A 27,347-nucleotide genomic window follows, 5' to 3' on the forward strand; every position below is an offset into this window, starting at 1 on the left:
AAAGAGGACGTTATTTATATAAACGTCGATCAATCACTGCAATACGGAAAGCAATGGCATTAATTATCACCGCCATTCAATATTTACTACTCATAGTGTAACACTAATCACTAATGTTGTTATTTATTTATTTTTTATTTATTTATTTTATATTACATTTTCCCAATAACCCAAGGGAAAACATTTCAAAAAACTTATTACAAAAACACTTTACAAAAGATATACCAAAAAACGTAAAAATTAGTCATAAACACACTGTTATATTAAACAATTACAATGATCATCAAATAAAATATTAACATTAAATGGTCAGAAAAAGATATTTATTTCGGTGATTTATTTTTCCCCGAACTAAAAAATGTTTGATGAAATTACTGGCAAAAATTGTAATTTAGAAGATATTTTTATTGTAGGTGATTTTATCTTACCAGCTAAAAACTCTGATTCATCCAAATGCTTGAAAGTGATTGAATTATGAAATTTTATTGCATTGCATGAGTTGACTCAATTGAATCAAGTACGTAATATCAGTGGTAGATTGCTAGATCTAGTGCTCACCAATGTTAAATGCGATATGTTAACTGTAATTGAATGTGATACAATAGTGAATACGGATAAGTATCACCCGCCCTTACGGTGTGTAATGAAGAATGTGTGTGTTAATGGTCATAGAGTGAATACATATAAGAAGTCAACTTCTGGTCAGAACTCTATCAATTTCAAAAGAGTAGATTATCTCAAGTTATATAACAGTCTTAAGAATATAGATTGGAAGATATTGGAGAGTACAAATGATGTTAATGAAGCTGTTGATATTTTTTTACAATTATCAATACGATGTTATGAAAAGGTGTATTCCTAAGTGTGAAAATAGATCTAATAATTATCCAGCATCGTACTCGATTAATTTAATAAAATTATTGAAAAGTAAACTGGGACACTCAAAGAATTACAAAAAAGTGGATTGTTTTCGTTATGACTATATATTGTTATCATTGATTATCGAGGAAATGCGTTAATGTCGATATCATACAAAATTCGATGTTATTCAAGAGTAAATTACAAATTGTACAAGAAAATCGTTGGAAAAAAGCAGAAAATACATTTATCGAGGAAATTGATAAAGAAATTCAATGCAACTATTTTCGGAGAAATCACTTCTAAAAACCAAAAATGGAAAATGCTGCACCGACGCAATGATTTTAATGGACCACCAGGGGAGGGGGTGCAGAAAATTTAGAGCAAAGAAGATATGATAAAAAACTAACTACTCTTTGAAAAAAATCGTTGTCATAATGCACAGTGAAATGTAGGCGAAGCCCATTATTCTCGAATTTGCAAACGTTCATTTTTATTCAAAAAGGTAAAGGATAAGCCAGCGGAATAATATTATTTTTGCGGTGGGAGAAACAAAAGAGGAATATCAATGCAGAAGAGTTGCTTAGTTCCTGCTTAGTTAGCAATGTCTTATTTGAGATCCGGTGCAGACAGACTTAATCCGCGAACTGAATAAAATATAAAGGAAATCTGCGTGATTCGCCAAAATCTGCTACGGGTGTACAGACAGCGTTACCCAGGCGTGAAGGGAATTAGAATGGAGAAGGGTAGCCGCTGGAGAATTGGAGGCTGCGCGTTCGGCTTAGATTGCTTGAACAATTGAGAATTGATATCCTTAAGAGCAACACGGAGAACATAATATTAGAGTCCCACTATATTTCCGGGTCCGACAGAAGCGATGAACTAAGAGGGATATTTTGCCGAACGTTTAGATATGCGAATTCGTTTTTCCCCCGAGTCATAAAGGACTTCAATAAATGCTAATCGTTATTTCGAATTTCCTTTTTATGTATAAACGGCTGGTGTCCTAAATTCCCCCGCCACACGCCTTTTAGGCGGCTTGCAGAGTAGTATGTAGATGTAGATCTACATAATACCCTTCGAGCCACCTCTACGGTGTTTGGCTTGGGGTGATTAATAAGTAGCATGCAGAATGCGAGAGGATTCCTACATGGACACTGCACGGACATAACAATGGGATGCATACTAACAAATTATTTTTCCACATCCATGCAAAGGCAAAACTCACCTACTACTCATATAGGCAGTCTGCCAATAAAGCTTGAACGCTCAAAACATGCTGTGAAAATTCAGAAACATGCATTAAGGAATGCATAGTTAATGTATAGTGAAGTTAGTAGGCCACATTACACCGCAACTAACCAATTTGTAAGTTTTAACGCTTCTGTCATAGTCTCTTATTGGTCGTGGAAAAAACGACATTCTGAATCTATTGGTTATACAGTCAATCTCTCATTTTTTATTTATATGATCTGATCTACCGTATTATATTGGCGTTCATAAGATATGGTAATGAGTGGAGAGCAGCATCAAACCTATCTTGGTATGGAGATGAGATATTACGAGGAATGATAATAAGGGAGATAGGATGGCAATAATTGTGAACCAATTAACCTACGAACGAGAGTAATTTTTATTTCTATCGGCGCGGCGGGCCATGGCATTAAGGCTGCAGTACGTCTCACTCAGTGATTCACCCCGAATGATGGCTTGGATAAGTGAGGAGAGAGCTCACCTCAGACTAAGCCACAGGCGGGTGAAATTAACAAATCCAGGGTGTGGTAATCCCTTTCCTTTCCCTGGGCTACCTCATAATTCGAGGATTTTTGTTTAGCGAAGTCGCAAGGCTTTCCCAGGATGCAATGCCTCTACAACACTAAATACCCGATCATACAGGGTGGGGCAACATAACTTCCTTTTTTAAAATGGGCGCCATTCAGTCAGTTGATGTCGTAGAGGAGCGCCAGTGGTCTCGTGCGAGAGGCGTGACTATAAAGTTTTGTTTCTGCAAAATTCAATCGCCATCATGCGTCGTTAAGTCGGCTCACACTTCAAGAGTATAGGTGGCTGTTTTGAAGGAACACTTCCTTGAGCGCTTCATCTCAACTAGGGGCGATTTGGAGTGGCCAGCCCTCTCTCCCTTGTGATTTTTTCAATGTAATTTTCTGATAAGTTTTGTTTATGTGCACAGTCCAAGGACCCTGCAAGCTTTGAATACCAACATTCGGGATGAATTTGGCAGCATACCCCCTGATATGATGGTAACAGCCATGACAAACGCCAGAAAATGGTGCACTCATTGTCTGGAGAATGGGGGACGTCACCTACTTGCCTTGGTGTTCAAAATTGTATGAAACTGAACTTTAGATATGTGCCTACATTATAAAAAACAAGTTAAAATTTTCTGATCGATACAATGGGATTTAATATGTTTTGAAAAAAGGAAATTATGTTGCCCCACCCTGTAGTTCAATAGCGCCTGAAAAAGAAAATGATGTCATAGTAAAAGAGTGAATAAAGTTAGCAAATACCAAAATTGATAGGTATATCGGAAATTTTTACTTCAACAGACCTGAAGAAATACACCAAAGGATGAAGTTCACTATGAAAAAATATTTGACTAAGCCGGGATTTGAACCCGAATCTCCCGATTGCCGGTCACACCACCAAACCATCTTCTCAGAGCGAACTCCGGGATGGGTTTCGGGATGAACCTGAAGAAGCCTGCTTGAATACTGTCGAAATTTTTTGCAGGGCAATGGAAGGCAGATATTACCAATGTGTAACAAAATTTTTAATTGGCCGCTTAGACGTTATTAACGGAACTGTAATGGGAAATAATATATTTTAATCACAGCGAAATAAGGTTAAATGGTTCCTTTTCATGGCTTTTTTTAAAACTACTTATTAATACTTAATGCGAGGATAACAATTCTGACATCTTATGAACTGGTATCGGAAAAAAGTATTTCTAATATAGAAGAGATCTAAACAAATGGGTAGCTTTAGATATAGAGGAGAACATCGGCCATAGAAAATTTCTGAGGCACAAAAACGTCGCTTAAAATTTAAATAACACCTGAAATATGGCGTAAATCAGTTAATCTAAAATTCCACCATTTACGCAATTTTAACGTACCTGGGAGACAACTTTTATTCTCTAAGTTCATTCACCCGAGAACCTCTTTGTCTGAGCATATAATTTCTACCTTTGAGAGTGCCTATAAATAAAAAAATCGAATTGAATAAAAAAGGTTTGTTGAATAATTTATTAATTTCTCTCTGTATCTCAAACATTTTGCGCATTCCTTTATTTTTTACTGAGCCTAAAAAACAATTAAACTCTTCTGACCGAAGTCACTTACAAATAATTCACGTGTTACTGATTTGGGGTCCACTTATTTAAAACATTTTTGAAATTCAATTGGAAGATATTTTTGACTATACTTCCACAAAGAATAGGCATAACGTACAGAGTTAAAGTGCTATTGTATATATGCCACCAATTGATTATATCATATTAATCAGTACAAAATAAGGGCACATGGCATGATAGAAAGTCTACAATGAATGAACCAGAGAAAATAAGGAGAACTTTCTGTAAAAATTCATTTGGAACATTTTGAAAGATAAAATGTAAAATAAGATAAGCATTGAATTGCACCTGTTGGGTGCAAGTAAAAAGGAGCTATAGCGACATATGTAATTTCTGAAGAACACGGACCTAAGGTAGTTAGATAAATAGTATCTATATTAGCTATAAGGGCCATTTTGCCACTCTTCTTGTAAGTGATGAGGGTATCGAGGGTCTAATTTCCATGACTTCATGCCCACTAGCTCGGAAATAACTAGACGAGACCGTAACTGACCCCTGTAGTCTTGTCTCACGATGCACTTGGGGCAACTGGACTCCAAGCGAGCATTTACTCTACTCAGCAGTCACTAACTATCAAAAGATTTAGTGATATGCTGACAGACCTAAAATGACTCAAGTAGTCTTGTCTCCTCATACACTCTATGGGACAACTGGACTCCGAAATAGGATTCAATATGGATCTGGAATCTACTACAAACAGTCGAAAATTATTCATAACCGTTCCTTTGCTATTCAAGCTCATTTTGAGTTACGAAATTCAGTAGTTTTATTTCTGTACACGACATCAAGCAAGAAAATTTCATCTTAAATATCCTGACTGGTCCTGATTGTCCCTTAACCAGATGAATTTGCACTTAAGAAAATTATAAATGAAGTACTATTAAGTTATATTATGAGTTTTGGTCGAAAAAATCTATTCATAAATCTTTTATGCATTTGTTTTTGTAAAAGTTTTAATGTTTTCACTTTTCTAGTGAATGATGCGATTTTCGAAGACCCCATCTCCTTGACTTCGATTTCTAAATTTTTAAAATAAAATGTTAGCATGTATATTTATTTTCTATATGTGCGCTTTAGATTGCTTAAGTTTGAATATAGCTGCTATTCTTGCGAATGATAGGATTATCGAATAAATCATTCCCAAGACTTCATGTGAACTATCTCGGAAAGAAATAGACGAGACCGTAACTGACCGTTGTAGTCTTGTCTTGCGATGCACTCGGGGCACCTGGTCTCCAAGCGAGGATTCAATCAATCTGGAAGCATTTAAGTATACCGGGACTAGCCAAGGTGATAGCTTACGGGAGTCACCCGCAATGCACAAATAGTGCAAAAAATCCACAGAGAAAAAATCATTCGCCTTGACCTGGATGATCCGTAGTTGATCCGGGTTGCGGTTATGATTTTTCGCACAATCTGGAAGCATATATACAACGGTAGAAAATTATTCGTCACTACTCGACTGTTATATGAGCTAAATGGAATTCAGCTGAATTGTTTTTAAATCTAAACTTGGCAGCAAGTCGATGTATCGGCTATTACAAAATGTATCTTGATATTTAGAAATACCCACTGTAATTCATCTAAGATATCTTAATTGGTCTTGATTGAGTACATACCAGATGAAATTAACTTAAAATAATTTTAAATGAGGTTAAACTAAATAATATTATAACTTACATTTGAAAAAATCTTTTCCTAAATGGAGGGCTGAGAAGCATATTGGTGTAAGTCAAAAATCAAAACTTTTCAATAATTAAATATTGTGCGAAAAGAAGTTGTAACTGTGTTGAGGGCTACCAGTTTGTGGTGCTACCTGGCGGTCCCAAGTGTAACTATTACTTGCATCATTGCATTTCTAGGAGGAGTGGACTATTTTGGAGTTGGTAATAGTGGATATCTCAAAATCACCAAAAATTGACTCACACCAGTATGTTTTTAAGACCTCCAAATTTTTTTTTATATATTTGCTTATATGCAAGTTTGTGTACTACTATTCTTGTAAATGATGCGATTATGGAAGGCCTCATTTCCAAGACTTCATGCTCACTAGCTCGGAAAGAACTAGTCGGGATCGAAACTGACCCTTGCAAGTCTTGCCTCGCGAGTCCCGCACCGCTCAGGGCACCTGGTCTCCAAGCGATTCACTCTACTCGGCAGTCGCTTAAAAGGGGTCGCGAGAGAAAGAGAGTGGGGGCGGGAGGCAAAAAACAAGTGAACCCATTGTTCCGCGAGGATGAGACACGACGGAGTGTAGTCAGAGACAGACCGTGAAGACGCATCTGAAGGAGAAAAATGTAGACTCGACGGAGAGGAGAGAAGAGGGAGGATGGGCAGTCATTGCGTTGTGAAGTGGTTTCGGAATGGAATCTTACGGAATAAAAAAAGAATAAACGTGCGGTTGAGGGGAGTGGGAGAGGGGGAGGAAGAACACTTCTTTTCTCTCCCTCAAAAAGGCACGTCGACAAGTATTTTAATGTGCCTCGGCCGTGGATCCAACCCCCCGTGATTTAATGGTACGCGTTTTTCGTCCCGAACGACTCCTCGCACGAGAGAGAGAGAGATAGAGAGAGAGAGTATGAGGGGGTTTGGATCTACAGAGCAAGTGCGGAGCGGGGAGGAGGATGAGCCGGTTGGCGGGAGGAGGTTACACGGTCGCCCGCGAAATGGAGAGTGGGACGAGTCGGAGGGATAATGGCAGGGGGTGTGAGGGCGGAATATAGTGAACCCCCCTGGAGTTCCATGGCTACTCTTCCTCCTCCTCCTCCATTCCCGGAGACTCTTCACCTCGTATCATCATTCTCTCTCTCTCTCTCCTTTTCTGTGTCTGCCTGCCATACGCCATTCCCCGCGCAAGCCGGTACCTACAACCCCCAGCATCAACCCAGCAGACGTTCGCCATTGTTTCCGGTTCAAAGTGTTCCACGAAGGATGGGCTCTGGATGGGCCCCCTTGTTCGCCAAGGGTAGGGAGGAGCATTATTATATTTTTTTCTAGAGTGAGCAAGGGAGGAAGGAAGTTGTAAAGGCGGAAAGGAGATGAGATAGGTGACGTTTCAAGTGGTGATGGAAAGTGCGACTAGGCAGGTAGAAATCGTACACCAATGGGGTGACTCTCTATTCCTTTTGATAAGATCAGCCTGCTACATTCACTACTTCTTACTATACGACCACTTGGAGGTAAATTTGTCACCAATGAGTGAAACACTCATCGATAAGTGACTTTTTGGAACCAAGAACATATATCTTTTTGAACCATGAATTAAACCTTCAAGTGGAGAGGGCAAGTGCGACTAGGCAGTTAGAAATCGTACATAAATGGGTTGACTCTCTATTCCTTTTGATAAGATCAGACTGCTTTATTCGCTATCTCTTACTATATTTTGTCTCATGTTAAGGAAGCACTCATTGATAAGCTAATTTTTGAAACCAAGCACTTGTGCGTATTTCCAGCTATGCATTAGACTTATTTCTTAAAACAAGGTGTACAAGCTAAACCATTGCCAGAAAAATTGGGCGGACTTGACTGTTACATTGTCACGATTGATGACTCTCTATTCCTTTTGTTAAGATCAGCCTGGTACATTCATGCACTGCATATTACTATACAACCACTTGGAGGTACATTTGCCTCAAGTGAGTGAAAAACTCTTAGGCAAGCAAATTTTTGAAACCAAGTACATGCATGCATTTCCAACCATATATTAGACCCATTTTTTTAAAAGACACCTGACACCTGCTTACTCAGCTACCACCAGAAAAATTTAGCGAACTTGACTGTAACATTATCACGATTGGTCAAAAAATCAAGCATAGCACAAGGGAAATGACATGTTACAGGATAAGATTTTGGAAACCATTTACCTATATGCGCCATAAAATATTTGTGGTGATAGGATCTATTCGGGCATTCATTGTTTCTTTTCTCTCGTAGATCACTCCAGCACAAATGGTCAAAAAATCGCGAGATAAATATAGAATTAACTTAATGTGTGGATTGGGGTAGATTCCTGACACTCCGTATTAGCGAATCAGGGCTTACTAAGCAATTTTTATAATAGGCATAAATGGGGAATATTCCGCACGGGTGAATCTCTGTTTCGAAAGGTAGATTGCTTCATTCTTCGGCTTAGTAGCTAAGTCCTAGAGGCCACCTCATCTAGAGAAACATATCAGGGCAATTAGTCAGGGTGCAAAAAATCAATATCGGGGGTAAAAAGCATTTTAGTACTTACGGTATTTGACTTGAAATTTTAAATTATGCACATAATTAATGAGAACTCGAATACTTGTGAATCTTTATATATTAGCATCAATAAAACTCCATGAGTCATGAGACACACTTCCATTCTACATCGGAGATCTAGTGATAAAATTCTTCTTTGAAGATCGCGTCGGCCTGTGATGGCTCTTTATGACGGAGAACAGCCGAAAAATTGCTTACTTATGCATGAAAGAGAAAATGGAAAACGCTTTAGTTGCTCTTTCATTAGATGAATCAAACACAATTTTAAGCTAAATGTTCTAAAATCATAAATCCTCGAAACTCCGTTACTCATTTGGAAATAGCCTGTATTTAATTCCGATTGAGTAACTTAGGGAATTGAATACTCGGTATGTAGTTAATCGACGTCCATATATTAGAGATTTATTTTAATCAATAATAGGCAGAAAAATGAGATCACTTAACGGTAATTTGGTAATAATCAGTCACAAAAGCGTGAGAAGCACGAATAAAAGTATGCCTTTCAAACCTTTTCAACTAGATACCCGAATTTTCTACTGATGTTTCGCACTATTCCTCATAAAGAACATCTTACTTTCAACCTCTGACAGAGGAAATAAGGTTGATAAAATTAATATTGACTCCCGTGAGCTAGTTTGCAATAGTTCATAAGTTGAGGAATTGAGTATCTTACAAATACATCAAATCAAGCGCACATTACGGTAAAGAGGAGCATAAAGATGAGCAAAAAGTACTTATCTTGGTATATATTATATAATCGGCTTCCTCTGCTATCTTTACTTGCTTTATATACGATCAGTTACATACGGGAAACCTGTGGGAATGGGTTAACATCTCGACAGAGTCAAAGATGTGACAGAAGAAACTGTATCCCTTTTATAGTACTGTGCACTATAGTTGGCACTTCAAGAATAGCATTCTGTCCATCGTTCCTTCCGATGGAAGGTAAATCCAGTCACGCCTGAAAAAAATGCTTCGAATCAGGTGTTTTGAAAGTTTTTTTTTTTTTTTAGATCATAAGGCATTATCCAAAGCACTTCATGAAACAAGGTACTTTATATGCTATCTCGCGCACGGGTAAATAGTAATATACACGAAGGATGAAATTTGCCATGCCCAAATCATGACATATTCAAAATTCAATTTTTTCATTATTATTCACAATTTTAGCATTTTTTGGTGCATTAGTATGCATTTTGTTCATTTTATATTTTTTGAATACATTTTACCAATTTTATTATTTTTTTGGTTTCTTTGAACAATTTTGTATATATTTATTATTTAAGAATTTTCTTTTTCATTTTCCAAAAATCACAAAGAGTGATTGAACTTTTTAACCAATAAATATTATTGCACTTAGAAATTATATGTTTTTATTTATTTTATTGATGTGGTGGTAAAAAGTCGTAGAGCATTGTGGACGATGTGAAATCGATTTTTGGCCCTTACATTAAAAGAAGGTTGAAGATCCCTGGTTTACTTCATGGAAACTGATGACCATCACGCTTCTTCGACATTATTTCACTTCCGCAATGACCGCACGGATGACTTTGCAAACTTAAATTTCGGCGGAGAAGGCATAAAAACGGGTTATAGGATGTGAAGAGGAGTAGGGCAGGAAGAGCGTGTGGCAGAAGGCGATGATTGTGCGCTCCTAGGACATCAGACGCTGAGTGTGGATGAGAATGAAGCTGGGCCCCTATACCCACATGGATGGATTCTCAAGGGCCCCTTCACTCCTCGGCCGCCTATCTTCCCGCACTCTACAGCACTCTCCTACCTGCCCTCCCCCTCCCATCCCTCATAACACACCCGCCAACTACTCTCCTTCCCGCCCATCCGCTACACTTCGCAGTTGACGCGCCGAAGGCTATACCACGAGCTGTTGCTGCCACCCCTCTGCAGCCTCACTTAGTCGACTTGGGATGGAATGCGAAGAAAGAGAGAGGGTTACATAGATTACAAGGCTGTGCCTGAGTAGACAAACTTATTTGAAGGCGAAGAACGTGATTATAGAGAGAAAATGACGCCGATCGTAAAGGATATGGTAATAGTGGTCACTCTGTGGAGTTCCAGTTATTGTAACAGTAACTTTTACAATATACTATTGTCAAAGAAAACACATCCCGGTTTTCAATGCTGGATCATCATCGTCAGATGCTATATTTCAAATGATCGTGACATGTTTGTCATTATACCACCTGATGATGATGATCCAGCATTAAAATTCGGATTGTGTTTTTTTTTGGCAATAGTGTATTTTAAAAGTTACTGTTACAATAAATAGAATTCCACAATGCGACCACTTTCACGTTAAAGTTGTTTCGTGTTTCCCACCGGATGAGGTTCTCCATCTCAGACAGAGATGGAGAACCTCATCCGGTGGGAAACCCGAAACAACTTCAACATCATCATACGTCGGGAAAACCTCAGATCTTTCAGACCATTTTTATCATTTCATTCATGATCGGCGTCATTTTCTCTCTCTAATCATGTTCTTCGCCTTCAAATTGGTGAGTCTACTCGGGCACAGCCTTGTAATCTATGTAACCCTCTCCATTTCTTCGCCGGATTCTGCATGTTTTTATTTTGACCACAATCGATTGTAAAAGTTTTTCTTATAATACACGATGATCGTGTTGATTTGAAAGCAAGTTCAACATGCCTCAAACGTCATCCCAAAAATTCTGCATTATATGCGCGTGGTCTATCGTTTACGCTCCGCTCGGCGAAGGAAGAGGGAACCGCGGCTGTAAATGTCCTATCATTTCTTTCCTCTGTTGCGACCAAAGTAGCAGTGTTAAAATGAAGCAGTGGCGTAACTAGGGATATGCTTTGGGGGGGACGGGATGGCCTAGGGTAGCGACCTTTCCCCTGGCAACGGTGGGTCCGGGAAATTTTTTGTCAAATTAAATACATTTCACATCAATTTGGTCCGAAAATTTTAATATTAAGAAGACGGAGTTATTAAATGTTTAAACTAGAAAATAGTTTGGAATTTTTTTTTTAATTTTTCTGAGGCTTTGGGGGGGGGGGATTTATCCCCTCATCCCCCCCATAGTTAGACCACTGAAATGAAACATATACAGTTTTCCGGTTTCATTCCGCAGAGCTTAGTACCGATACCTAGTTGCTGGCTTGCTGCGGATTGCATTGGCTGGCAGTGCGTCGTTTCTATCCGCTCATAGAGACGAAGTTAGGGCACTCATACGGTATGCCTTCTTCAATGCAGGCGCTCGAGTTTAGCCCATTTTATTTTTTCGCCATGAAGAAGTTGAGGGCCAGATCATCACTTTTCATTTTTTTAAGCGCCACGTTCCGATGACTTAGAATACTTGCGTGGATGAATCAGAGATGGATAATTAATCAAAGAATATCAAGCTTGAATAGTAAATACGCAAGAAGGAAAATAACGTGTAGCGATTAGCAGATGTTTTAGTAGTCATAGCCTTGATAGGTAGGGATTTGCTAAATATAAGGCGTAGGGCGCATCTCAGCTAAAATTTAGTACCAAGAAAGCTAATATTGTAACTTGCAACTAAAAGATAAGACGAAGGCAAACATGAACAAGGAAAACTATAAATTGAGGAGGCGAGAGAACTCCATTACCCACTACAGCAAAATTAACTAGGAAAAATAAAACTATAATAGGTAAAAGAATTCTATAACCTAAAATCCAAATTGCCAGGAATGGATAAAGAATGAAAAATAAGAGAATGGCCAAGCCGAAAAGAATAGCCTTCATAAAATCCCTATTAACCACTGCAAATAAAACAGAAACGTGATAAAAACAATTCATTAAGTGATATATCTAGAGAAAGTGTCTTCTTGACAACGAGTAATGGACTTGGACTGAAGCAGAAAAGTAAATAGTGATATCCAAAGAAGCATTCAAAATGTGGTAGGCATTGCGAACTGATGAAGATAAAATAAAATCAATCGAGTGAATGACAAAGAGCGATGTGGCCCTCCGGACGATGTGAAATCGATTATTGGCCTTTGCATTAAAAGAAGGTTGAAGATCCCTGGTTTGCGTCAAGGAAACTACCCAAGACAATCATTTCTGTTTTTAGAAACAATATCTTGATGAAATCTTGCTTTTTTAGCTGAACAGATTTACAACAGAAAATGATAACATCGCGTACTTAGCGCCAGACCTGAATACTTTACCCATTGATAAAACACGCGTGTGGAAAAAAGTCTTCCATTTCCTACATTGAAAACATTAGATTGGAATATATTTCACTTCGCCCGATAATGGGAGTCAAAGGGGGGAGGCTGGGTCTGCCACGGATATGGCGAAAGCCGCCTGGAGCAATACTTCAGGGGCCGCTGGGTCTATTCATCTGCCTCACCGCAGTGGCCTCTTCCCATTTGGACAGCCCTTAATGGTTCCCTCACCTCACCGAAGGTGGCGCAATTGACAGCAGCGTGTGGCCAACGCGTAGTGTCTCGCGAGAGGAGAGGCCTTTTGTTACGATACGCGCGACTATGAGCGGGAGAGTGGCTATGCCACTAGGGCGACAAACCACCACCCTGAGGGCTGTATACTTGAAAGAGAAGGGTCAGGCGTGACAAAGGTTGTCGATGGGGAGGACTGTACTTCTTTTTGCATCCAGTAGGCGCTGATTAACCCTTACCGCGGTGAAGACAGGAGTGCAGCGCCGTCAGGGGTCGGAAGCAGATGCGGGAAGAATAAATTATGGCAGCGGGGCGGAGGGGAATTATTTTTAACGCGCGATGCAAATCCAGCGAGAGGGCGTTGGATATACAAACATGCAACGAGAGCGAATCCTCAAGGTGCTCTTGTATGGGACTCGTCTTGACCAGATGGTGCAAAAAATCTCTGCCAGAGAAGGTGCCGTATCATATTCAACTGCAATGACTTGGGAGTCACAAGGACGATTTCACAATGTAGGTGGAGGAAGTTTCCACAGAGATCTCTTTAGGCATATTGAAAAATCTCATATTTAGATCCTAGAATATTTTATATTAGTACTCTTAGAAGAGAGTAGGTACATCCTCTTAAATTTAAAACAATAGCTCGAAATTCAACTACGTGAGATGTCCTGGATATACCTAAGAGGTACATACAAATACAATTACCCCAACACTCAAGAAGCTGTGAGAATTAAAGCATGATCATCAAGAACTGTTGGAAAGAAGAAGAAAGAATAATGCAAGGATAGCCAACCCTGAGTTTCTCTTTACCTAGCATTCCCTTTCCTAAATGGCGCGAAGAACCATAGCTGTCTTCTGACTTCTACAGAGACCATAGCATATCACCCTATTAAAAAGCACTCATGTTGGTTGTTCAGTGATGCGATGCCATCTTTCCCTTAAAATTTTAAAATTCTTTTGCATTTTGCTTTTTCAAAGCCCATGCCTTGAATCTTTATGTTGCGAATGGTATGATAACTGTCCACTGGATTCTTACGTTAGAATGTTTATGAGGAGGGCAAAGTTATTTCTGTGATGCGTATAGAAATCAAGTCATCTTCAGTATTGCGCGACAATTCCGTGGTTAGCTTGACGTAACACCCCGCTCCACTCTTCCATCAGCTACTACAAGCATGTTTACGTAATTTTCTCTTTCACATACTTAATTACTTGTTATGTATAAATAAGGGCTATAAGGAATTCCTTTGTTACTCATCATTCCGATTCGTTATTACACGATTATCATAATTAGAATTTAATATCTCATGATGTAAGCGAATTAGCTATCGTGTCTTTTTCTTGAGGTTTTCAAAAGACTTCTTTTTTATCTCTCTCCCTATCGGACTCGCGGAAACCTGGAACATGTTAGAATCTTAGGCTTAAGGGTTGTGGCCGCGCACGCTTTTGTTGGTGTAACAGTTCTGAGGGCAAAGCAAGGTCTATCCTTTACTTGAAAACACCAGCAGGAGAAGTGACCAAATGCCGCTCATAAAAATAACATACACGCAGCCGTGCCCCTAAATACATGTCATTACAGTGCGGCTGCGTAAATCTAGGATAAAACACACATGACAGGTCAAATCAACCGATTTCGGCTTTACTTGGTGAACGAAGTAATACCCACCAGGCACAACGAAGCACGGTTTCATTAAGTCTACTAGTTTCGACTACTAAGGAGTCATTTTTAAATGCGTTTCAAAATTTTTACTTTCTTTAAAATGACGCAATAATAAATTAGCGGCAGACGTACCACACCTGAAAAAACTTACTTCGTTGTGTTTTCTATGAACATGCAACAGGTGTAAAATTTAATTAAACTATTGCTTCCCACAAATTACATCGGTAAGGCAGAGAATGACATACCAGGCGAAATCCCATCCCCGCAGTTAGCATATTAGAACTCGCAACCTCTCGCCATCAACGCGGCCTCCACGCATGATTTTAGAGGGCTGATCTTACCGGAAGCCTCCACCTCCCAGAACGGAGCGGAGCGCTACACCCCAGGGGTCCACCCCTTGTCGCACTCAACCCACAAGGGCACACTGCGCTGGGCGGGTCCACCTTTGGAGCCATTATGACTTGACCCCCGCGCTATGAGTCACCGACGGCCATCGACAAGGAATGCCCTTGATTGGGCCCATCCCTCGGGACCAAATCTCCGTCATGTATAAAGCAGTGATATTCCCCTCCACCTCTTCTCACGCACAATTGTTGGCTACAACCCCATCTACACTTCCTCCCCCCTCTCATTCACATAAGGGGGGATAGCAGCGGCTTTCCAACCCTCCATTCACGACTCCCGCTCATAACCTATTTCCCAACCCTTGAGAGATGGATCCCCTACGGCCGCAAGACCACTTTCAATCGAATCACTCTCACGGCAACCCCCCCTCACAACAACGGGAAGAAAAACCCATTTTGGAGGCGAAACAGCGTGCGGTCCCGATCATCCTCGTCACAAACATTAGACATCGTACAATACAGGAAGGCTTCTCGGGTTTCAAGCGGATTAATCTTTTTGCGACGTTGCGGAAGTACTTTCCTCTACCTTCTTCAAGACGAAGAATGACGATAACAACTGGTCAATAATAGAAGAAAACCAGCTATAACCTGTTACATATAAAGGTTAATAAAGCAGCAAGCTAGTAGGATGGCCCGTTCCAAATTATTTTGAAGCATATTCCGCTACCCACTTCAGGATGAGTAGCGACGATAAAGGTAGGTGGGCGTTTTGTGAAGCTTCATATTCATGGAAAATCAACACAGATCTTCCTGCTGTGATTCAAATCAGGGAAAAATACCTTGACTGGGAAGCGAACCATGGATCTTTGGGTTTAAGGGTCTGTGCATACCACTACGCTTCCTACGTTGAATGATTTTTAAGGAACGAATGATTGAGAACCCTAAAAAACGTATTGATCTGCTTGGCCACTCGGAAGGTAAATGATCCACTGTTCGACCCCCGGTCCAGGAAAACATTTTTCTCTTGGAAATAAATTATGATTCCACTGAATTTCACGCGGATGGAATGCAATTTATCACATAAATAAACAGTTTAGTATCTTATACTTCTAATGACACCGTCTCAGGTAGAATATTGCGTAAACTTCCAGCGAGTCTTCGAAAATTGGATTATGACTGTAGCATAGGTGAAAACTGGGTCAGTCCCATCAACAGCCAGTGAATCTTAATATGCTGCTTCATTATTACCTACCAAGCGTGCGTGGGTAAAGAGTAAGATGGCATACACAAATTATTCTGAGGTAAAAGTAGACAGTTTACAATAGCAACAGACGTTTCGTAAGAGCAAACGTTTGAGACGGTGGGAAACAAGTCAAGAAACAAGCAAGGGTTTAGAGCAGTGGTTTTCAACTTTTTTTCATGCGAGGGCCAAAAATCGATTTCACATCGTCCGAAGAGCCACAATGCTCCACGTCATTTTACCACCACATCAATTAAATAAATAATAACATATAACTTAAAAGGGTAATAATCATTATTGATTGAAAAGTACAATAAATCAATGCAATTTATTCATTGTATATTTTTGACGAGTGTGTCAATATAGATCTACATTGTTTATTCTTGACGAGTGTGTCGATATAGATTTTATATTGTGTGGCACGATACGTTATTTTCTCTAGCCTCTAGAAACTGCAAGAAATTAGCCGCCGGGCCGTATGCGGCGCGAGTGCCGAGGGGTTGAGGACCCTTGTATTAGTATATGACATTTATTAATGTTTTATTGAAATTCATCATGCTTGTAAGTAGCTATGACAAATCCCCGTCTCCTTAGCACTCCTAAGAAAACTTTTTAACGAGTGCGTCGATATTGGTTTTATTTTTGCAATGAAGTTGATGGTGGGTGAATTACATTTGTGAAAGATAGGCATAGTAAAATAAGAGGCACTTTTTATTTTCCGAACTGATTTTAATAATCGGCAACCTGTTGACAAGTTACGCTTGAGAATGACGGAGAATACGTCGAAACCGATTGCCGAGTATTAAAATAAGTGTGGAAATTAGAAAGTGCCTTTTATATGACTTTATTTTTATAGTTGCGACACAATATTGTTTTAGCCTCTAGGGGCCGCAAGTAATTAGTCGGATGGACGCATGCGGTCCGGGAGCCGCGGGTTGAATATCCTTGGTTTAGAGAGTCGGTCAGTGAGTTGTAACCCTCCCTCGTAAAATCAAGACGCGGGGCATGACATCCCGTGCGAGCAGAGCGCTCGTAACAGTCCTGCCGAACCTATCGAGCCACCCCTCTGAGCCCCTTCCCCACACATCCTGCACTAGTATACGGAGCCACCTCTTTCATTAACCCTACCATCGATTCCCCAACCCCCGACCCTCAGAACGACCGACCCTGGGGGCTATCCCGTGGAACCCCCCCGCTGTTCCGCGGCTGGCAGTCATCCTGGCGTATTGGGAGGCAACCCCATTCCAACGACGACTCCACCAGACTGGTATATAGTGGGGGAAGGTTCATCAATTGATGCGTAAAAGAAGGAGATCGCCGAGGAGGAGGTGGAGGAAGAGTTGGGGTTGGGGAAAAAATGCGAGTTAGAAGAATTAAATGTGGTGTGGAACGGCCCGTGGGCGTTCTTTCGGAGTACGAAAAAAGGCGGGTGAGGGGTTAAAAAAAGGGACCCGCGGGTACATTATGCTGGGATGCTTCTCTCGAGATTCGTCGTATACAGTTCGGGAAACAATTGAGGATGAAATGTGCGCGGTCATGCAAGGCGTGATCGAGTGAGCAAGGGATAATTTTCTATGAAGTGAATCCGACAGGGTTTACCTCTGTTCATTACGGATGTCAATATGTTTGCATTACAGATCTGTTCATGCCGTTCATACTCTTCATGGTCAGTGCCTACATTTTGTAGGCCGACATTTCGTTGGAAAACTTTCCCAACTTCTTTAAGGCGGATGGTGCCGGAGTAAGTATTGTTCCGGTATAAGTACAGTGTGTATACATACAGGAACACTACTGAAATCTATCAAAAGACTGGTTATTTTTTCTGCATTCAGTGGAATAGCATAAATGAGAAATAGATGTTATTTATCAAGACCTTATTTTGAATGCACCAACTCTCCATGTTTATAATTTCATCTTAAGCCTCCATTGCTATATTGCGTGACAGTTTTATTAGTCGATTGGTATCATAAATTAGTCAAAATATCTTTAAAGTCAAAATTAAATTAACATTCGTGATTGTAAATCAATCATGTAAAAATATGGATAACCAACTTCTGGTGACAGACAAGATATTAAGCTCGATTCAAAAGATGTCATATCGTCCAACCGTGGAAATTTACTTCATCACGTTCAGTGATGTGAGGATTGAAACCAATCTCGTTCGAACGACATAATCTGAGAAACAGAAAATGAAAGCTACTCACCTACGAGAGTTCTCATCGTCAGATCATATTCCTTCAGACAATCACCGAGTACAAACGGAATCACGATCGGTGCATTGCAAACCTCCTCCTTCACCAAGGTGGTCCATGATTGCTTCGAAATATTGTTGGCTTTCCTGCCTTTTATATAGTCGGATTCCGAGTGGTGTAGAGGGCGCAGAAAACATGAAGGCGATCTCCATAGCATATCTTATTTCATTCTGTCAAAGTCTATATAATATTTCTCATAGTTGCTTTTTAAGAAAGTATCCATTCAGTGTTTCCGACGGGTGACGTTTGGGTGATTGAGTATTGGAACAATTTCGCATTAGCAAAAGAAACTCGCAGTTTGACGGTTGGGGGACAGGTCCTTCATTTCTGTCATATCGACTTAGTTATAAAATCAAGTAAATTGTACCGCGATGATTTTTTGGAAGCATCATTATTCTCGATATCCAACGAGGCAAGACCATACCCAGCGGATAGAGGAGCTAAGGGGTGATAAACCAAGGCTCCGTTCCCTTTTGATCGGTCGTATTTTCTCTGCCTTGTGACGAATATCGCGAATATAAATATTTATGGCTTCATATTATTTTTATTTCTAAAATGATCTTATATATTCCTGGCGTTTATTACGATCTTTTCAACGATTTAAAATTTATTGCGGGCCATGCATCTGACAACTGCAAGTAATAATGAGAACGCGTTGATTTGCATTGGTAAAAATCATGGACCTCAAATAATTTTTTAATAACGAGTTTAAAATTTACGTTACAATCTGGAATTATTAAAGTAAGGGTGACCTTCACCACCATTTATCCATACCTCAAATATACATTAATATATAATATTTACATCTGAAAAAATATTGAGATTGAACTTTCAAATTTGATAAACATGAAAACATTGTCAAGGTGACAATGTTTTCATATTTATCAAATTTGAAGTCTGAGATTGTTTTAGAATTGCAGTGATGCGGGCGATTGCCGACGAACTGACACAATTAGCAGTTAAACTTCCAAGCGTCGATGCACTTATAGCATAGTACCTGTCCGGAAATTGAAAGATACTGATTCGAACTCCGGTTAGGTCACTTGATTTTTTCATGGTAAATATAAACCCCATACGTATAGCCAAAAAAAGAGCGATCGAGTGTTCGTGATATGTCCTCTGATAGCCCCTTTATAATTTCTGGTTAGCGGTAATATAAAATGACACAACCTTCCACTTAACCTTGCGGTGGCTGAAATTTCTGATAAGTATGAAGTCTGATCTTAAAAACAGAAGCCTACTGGAATTTCCTACCACCGCTAGGTAAAGTTTAAGGCTGCATCATATCATGGTTAGCGTTAACCAGACATAAAACTAGCCATAAGCATTGCAATGCCAAATTAAGTTAATAAAGTTTTATGCTTACTACCTTAAATCGATATAGAGGAACAGAGGCCAAATTGGAGAAAACGATTTCTGCCAGTGCAAGATGAGGCACAGAAGAAAAAAGATGTTACAATAGAGATTCGACCGTGGAATAGCATGGGGAACACTGCTGTGCAAAGTTTGCGCGCAAGTTGGGACGTAGCTAGATTGTTGCACGGTGAGGATTTTCTTAGAACATCATAGACAGTAACCAGCGGGTTTAGAGATGGTTTAGGGGTCTCTAGCTCGACTGGTCTCATTTCAATGCGTAGTATTTGTTCAAAACTTTCGCTACCATCTAAAAAATTTCAGGACATATAATTAAAATCCTATGAAAATATGCTTTGAACGTAGGTTTTCGCAGCGAGAGGCGTCGTCACTAACGGCTTGCGGGTGCAGCTGCGTGCTGCGCTTTGTCGTGCAAGCTTTCGCGACCGTTGCAGGACGCATCATCAGGCGATGAATGAAATTACGGAAATTGGTGGTCAATTAGTATACTCGTCCAACCTCCCCCATCCACCGGAGTAGTGGGGGAGGAGGGCTGAGCTGACGTCAGCAGAACTCTCACCCCTGTCCTTGAGCGGCGAGCGGACTCTTCTTATCTAGCGAATAACCTTGTTGGTAACTTATTCGCCGTCTCCTCTTTCGGAAAATCGTTTTCCACGTCTGACTGAGTTTAACGCCGTCCACTCTGTTGAAATTTTGGGGGCATTTTTCAATTTCAATAGCCTCCCGAATTAGTCTTCGATGATAGAATTTTTCTTGAATTTATCTATGAAAATATGTCTGAATTTTAAGTTTCTTCAGACCCTAGAGTTTCTGAGCTGTTCTATTTATGCCTCAGGCTCCTTTCTGGGTTGGTGGACAAAATAACATCACAGTTAAATTTGAAATAAATATCTATCAACAAATATTTTACAGTATGGTGCACATATGTGATACGTCCCTCTAAGGAGCTCATGTCCACAACATAAATTCGGCGAATCAGCCTTAAAGGTAACTCCTAACTATAAAATCTAATATGAGTCTCGGCTTTCGGGCGTTCCTCCGCGATGATTTGTCCATAGATGACGACAGTTTCTCCAGCCATCCGATTGAACGCCCGAAAGCCGAGACTCATGTGGAGAAACGCCGCAGAACCCTAAGATCTAAAAGTAAAACCCCAATTTTTTTACGGCTACTGCCTTGAATTAAGATGGAGGAATAGGAGCCGAAATCGCGAAGAAAAATACCAGCTAATGCAAGATGTGGAAATAAGAACAAAAGATATTTTCAATGGCGATTCGGCCGACGTAATGGCACAGGAAACATTGCTGTGCGAAGTTGACGCGCACGTGCGGATAAGTACGCAGGTAGAATATCGCGCGGGAGAGACGAATTTTTTAACCGGTGTCGGAGGCCTGATTTCCACGGCAAGAGGCTCCATCTCTTACCTCCACGCTGCCACCGATGGAAAGAGGAACATGTGGTATTCGCTCGGAGCGGGGTAAAAAGGTTTGGATTGTGGATCCAAAAGTTTATGCATCTCCGGGTTTATTGCCTTAGTACGCTGCCTCGCTCGGGTGGAATGGATGCTATATTGTTGGTAAATGGAAGTGTGGGGGAAGAGAGTAAGGAGTGATGACAGGGGATTGTTGCGGGAAGGTTGGATTTTTCGAGCGATAGAATTGAGCGAGTCGTACCCTGGAAAAAAAGGGGTCCTTCCATTCCCTTATTGGATGGACGATTCTCTTCCCCTTCCCAAATCCCTCAAACCCTTATATATCCTTCGGCGCAACTCTTAACCCCTTCCCAACACAGCACAGCCCTCTTTATGCCTTCCTCCCTCGCCCTCTAGGTAAAAAAAATATAATCGCAATATCTCGTGCGTCCTCGTCTTCACTTGTTTATCTTCACATATTTTTTTTTCTCTTTTCACCCTCACGAATGCGCAAGTTTAAATTTTTCCCAAACCCCCTCTCTTTTTTTTGCATTGAGGGTCAAAGTAATATTTTCCGCCCCCCCCCCCCCGCCCCTCGACCAACCTCCCACCAATGGCATTCTTTAATTTGTGTTTTTGCGGCATACGCTCAGGTCGGATCGATGCTATGTAAAGAGGATGCCCCCCAGAGTATCCCCATTTTCGATAGCTGTTAATGTCTGGGCCACGATGAATCGAATGAGAGTCACAGCGGCAGAAAAATATACATAAACTCAAAGGACGCCCGTTCCATATTTTCATCATCTCGAGAGGCGTTTTAGGATGAATAATTCGACTTCGCGAAATTATTACTGAGAGAGGGACTCAGTCATGCCTTGGAGATGGTGACAGGACCAAGAGCTGGAGGATAGATCCGTTCGTTCGTTCGCCCATAGATATGATCCCAATATAAACTGGGTAATGGTCCAGCTGCCAATATAAGGTATAAGAGGGGGTGAAAAGCCAAGGGATGAAAGTGATTTTTTTCTAACCAGAGTTAGATGCAGATATTAATAGAATAAATATACAAAAACTTGGATAAGAGCTTCCCGGTTTTCAACCGGGTCAGGGTCTGGATGGACGACGTTTCGTTGAGAGACTTTTCTTACATCTCATCTTTTATCCATGCTGTTCACCGGGAAAAGCTGATATTCTTTATACATAAATTGGTGGCAAAGGGATACGAGTGAGTCTCTATTACGTGCTTATTTCGAGTAGAAAATCACAGTCGCAGCTATACATCCACTACTGATCTCATTGGTTTTCTTTTCGTAATTTTTCTACCTAACTCTGTTTAAAAATAAAATCACTTGTACCGTTTGGCGTATCACTCCCTCAATTATCTTTATCGTAGTGCAAACTACAAGTGATTTTTTTCTATCCGGAGTTAGATACAGAAATTGATCAAATAAATATATAAAAACTCGGTTGCCAAGGGATGCGAGTGAGCCTCTGGCCTGCGTTGACATCGAGTGGAAAATCGAATGCTCATCTAAATATCTAGAAATCGTCTCAATTAACACAGAAATGAAGACCATGCTATTTGATGGGGATATACAAAAATTCTTTGCCACGCACAACGTTACTGGACCGCATAATTAAGGAAGCAATAGAGATTCGCCCAAATCCCTAAAACTTAAATCGGGACACCGGCTGTCATCTTAGCAATACCAGGAGACCTGTAATCAGCTGTATAAAAAATATCAGGGAAGAACATGAAGGATTTCAAAAGACCTACAGCTAAATGGACGACACCTGACCTGAGCTGTATTGTTGTCTTCGGTAAACGGTCGTATCGGATCAGTGTGAAATTGGACTTTCAAATAGTAACTTTACCTTGAAGATGGGAGACAAGTCGTCTCTCGAAATGTCGGCTTATACGAAAGAATTAACCTGGCTGAGAACCCCAGAAGAATTCATCAATAGAGCTCATTTCGTTTGTTTTCTTTGCCTAATATCTGTACCTAATTCTGTGTAGAAAACAAAATCACTTGTACCCTTTGGATCCCTCATATATACCATCTCTTCAGTGATTTTGATTGCACGTTTAATGCGCACTTTGGGGGCAAATAACACAACAAGTTTAAAGGACCAGTATTACCTTTCCAATGTAAGTAAAGGATGGAAAAATAACCCACAGTTCTATCATGGACAGTACGTGGCGATTACATTAAAATACGGCTCATTACGCTCTGCGAAAAATTACAACCATGGGGAACATGAGACTTCTTGATCAGTACAGTCATTACGCTCATTAGACGCTAAAATAATCACTGCGGGTAATAATGGTAATTGGTTTACATGATCCGGTCGCGTTGAAGTACCTAAGCCAATACGTCTGAATGAAAATGAAGAAATGTTACTGAGAAATAACATGCTCCCAGATCTGTAACCAAACCACCCAATTTTCCGTATAACCCAATCAAAAGGTTAAAAAATCATTAGCGACTTTAATATAGTTAAATTTTATCTTGAGCTAAGAGAGAGTTTCAAAGAGTAGCCCGATCCAATGGCTAGGTAAACTATTCCTCTATGGCATTTCGAGTGAAGTGCAGGGATCTCCGCAAAAGTAGACCTCAACCCCACTAAAACAGTCCACAAATTCCCTTTGGATGGCAAAGTGATATACAGGTAGTGATACAAAAGTATAAATAAGAACGCGTATTTGCGAAAGCCTATCTAGGGTATCTTAATTTGAATACGTTTTCACAGAGAAATCATAGTTGGAGTCCTTAGGAAGGTAGATATTTCTTCATATATGACTTCAGCAGGGTGGAAGCATTCGAAATGTGGTGCTACCGAAGAATGATGAAGATAAAATGGATTGACCGTGTAAGTAACGAGGAAGGGCTAAGGAGAGTGGGAGAAAAGAGAAGCCTCCTAAAACCTTAAGCGCAAAAGATGGGACAACCTAGTTGGCTACATTTTGAGGCGCGATGGTCTGATGAAGACAATCGTTGAAGGACAAGTGAAAGGGAAAAAGGGCAAGGGACGGCCCCGAATGAGTTACATAGGACAGGTCATAAAAGATGAAAAAAAGAAGAAATATGTAGCTATGAAGAGGTTAGCAGATAGAAGAGAGAAATGGTGAGCTGCGTCAAACCAATCTTAGGATTGTTGACTTACGATGATGATGACTTCAGCAAATTTTTGAAGAGTAGCCTACGCCAAAATAGGACTATAACTTAACTCCACGACTACACGATTTTCGTTTAGATTTTACTGAATATGTGGTTAACATAAGCATGGATATTTAGAGAGGACTACTAAAAGCTAAAGTCATTTGAGCCTGGGGAAAGGTAGTGATCAAAGGAGGACAGAAACCCGTCGAAAGCGCGACGAATCGAAAGGAGGAGATGAAATCGAGCAGACGCGTCGGCACGTATGGTTGCTTTTGAGACAAGCGCATCTTAGTGCCTCATTGAACTGACGGAGCGCAGTGTATTAAAACTGATATCCAAAGAACGTGCAACTGTGCTAGTGACAATTAGATGCCTCGCTTCATACGCGTGGATTCGCACGACCATAAAGCGAATCACCTGTTTGGGTCTCGCGTAGTTTCGCTCAGTTTCACGTGCATACGAATCCAGCTTAGGTGCCCAGAGTACGCAACCAGGATTTCGGAAACCTCTGAAAAATCAGCGGAATAACTATGACTAGAACACCAGCCACTACGCCAAAGCGATCTAATTATTAATTACGATTTCAAGGAGGGGCGAATTGAGGGTTGAAATAATAATAGTTTTATTGGTCCAGGAAGATAGTTTTTACCAGGGGCGGATAAAAGATTTTTTCTGGGGGGGCACAAGGATCTGACAAGCAAACGATCTTCTCACACTTGAGGTTAAAACAAGATACAATAATTACTGTACGAAATATTCTCTTTATTATAATGTGAAATTAAATGATTTAGGCTCCGTAATACGCAAAACAAAACAAACGTAATGATTACCTTATAAAAACTTTTGTCTATTTGTTTATATCTTGGGGGGGGGGGCACGTGCCCTCGTGCCCCCCCTAAATCCGCATATGGTTTGTGTTTATATATGACCCGTTACAAAATAAATTATACGCAATAAAATGGCTATACAACTAATGATGAATTAAAATAATTGGTCACAAAGCACCAATATCGTGAATATCTATGTAAAGATGCATTTTTATGCATTGCATGCAAAAGATGATTTTTATGCATTGGGTGGAAAGCGTAAATGGGAATTAGCTGTTATTTATCAAGACCTTATTTTGAATGCACCAACTCTCCATGTTTACAATATCATCTTAAGCCTCCATTGCTATACTGCGAGACAGTTTTATTAGTCGATTGGTATCATAAATTAGCTAAAATATCTTTAAAGTCAATACTAAATTAATATTCGTGCTTTTAAATCAAGCATGTTCACATATGGAGAACCAACTTCTGGTAACAGACAAGATATTAAGCTCGATTCAAAAGACGGCATATCATCCAATCGTAGAAATTTACTTCATCAGGTCTTAGGGGTGAGGTGAGGATTGAAACCAATCTCGTTCGAACGACATAATCTGAGAAACAGAAAATGAAAGCTACTCACAAACGAGAGTTCTCATCGTCAGATCATATTCCTTCAGATGATCATCGAGTACAAACGGAATCATATCACTCCAGTAAGACGGCACTGAGCGATATCCCATTTTCCATCTGATCGAGACTCTTAACGCCACAGTTTGAGTACTCCTTTCTCAGGAGCCGAAAGCGACCAAAGATCAGAAACGAGGGAGAACATTACCGATCGACCGAGAAATTGGCTTGCATCATTTGAATAATACGACCAGCCTCTAGCTTTTCCCAAAGGGTTAGTGTGACCACCACGATTCCTTTGATAACTGAACTTCAGCTCTCTCAAAAAAAGGTTTACCCCCTCTCCTTCACAGTTTATATTATTTTTTTTGTTTCGGAAAATTTGATGGGCACAAAAAAGAGAAGAACTGTGCATAACCCGACCCCACATCTGGGTTGAAATCTCTTAAACTACCCGCGGCAAACCTCCCTATACCCCAAACCTCCCAGCACTTAGCCCGAAACTCACCCTATACCCTCCCCCAACCCCACACGACCAACTCTCTCGACCTCACCCTACCCTATAAACACCGGAACCATTAAATCGGCCGTGTCGAGAATAAAAAAATATGGAACACAAGGGAAAGAATGTTTTTTTTCCTCTCTTTCCTCTCTCTGTATCCTCTTTATCACTCTCTCTTTCTTTTTACTCCCCGCAACCTCCGACGAACACTCCAAAGTCTCGCGGAGCGACGCCTTTTGATGGGACAAAGAAAATGATAAAAGGAAGAAAGGAGGGGGAGGGACTGTAAAAATTCTGGGAACAAATGAAAGACGAAAGCTAAAAAAAATAAACTAGTGCGGTAGAGTTAAGTTCAACAATGTTTAGTCCGCGAGTGATAACAATTACATAAAATATATAAGGGGGTGAGAAGCTAAGGAGTACAATTGGTTTTTTTAATAAACAGAGAATGGTACAGAAACTGAAAGAAGAAATATTGAAAAAACTTTATCTTCTACTTCATTATTTGCCGGTCTCGGTGTCGGCGAGGTAAAGTCCTCTTCTGCTAAGCAAGAGGCCCTGGATTCAAGTCCCGCCTGGCTCGGTTTTCCCCAATCCAGGGCACGATTTTTCGTGCTCGTGTATTTGTTAAATACTTGACAAACCCCTATATTAAAGCCAATATGAGCTGTTTTCAGTGATGTGAGAATAAATAAAATAAAATATGGTTCTCACTGGTTGGGGTTCACTGACGATGAGTTCACCTACTAATCCTTTCTCCACCACCTCTACTTTCACTGGTCTATATCGTATGGTATGGTATCTGTTGTAGGCGATCGACGGATGAGGTCATTTGCGCCACGAGGGAAGGGTAGGTAAGGAAGGGCGGAGAGAAACCCGGCGTCGGCATTAGCCTGCTCTTAACAAAAGGCGCCAAGGGGACCACGGCCTAACGTCCCATTCGACGGACGGACTATTGCGCTTGAAATGCCCTCCACATATCATTCAAGTAGGGATCGGGAAGTCTCTAAAAATTCTCTACCACCACCGGGATATGAACCCAAGCCCACGGAGTGGGAAGTCAACACTCTAGCCGACACGCCAACCC

This window comes from Ischnura elegans, chromosome 10, assembly GCF_921293095.1.
Source record: "Ischnura elegans chromosome 10, ioIscEleg1.1, whole genome shotgun sequence".
Classification (NCBI taxonomy): Eukaryota; Metazoa; Arthropoda; class Insecta; order Odonata; family Coenagrionidae; genus Ischnura; species Ischnura elegans.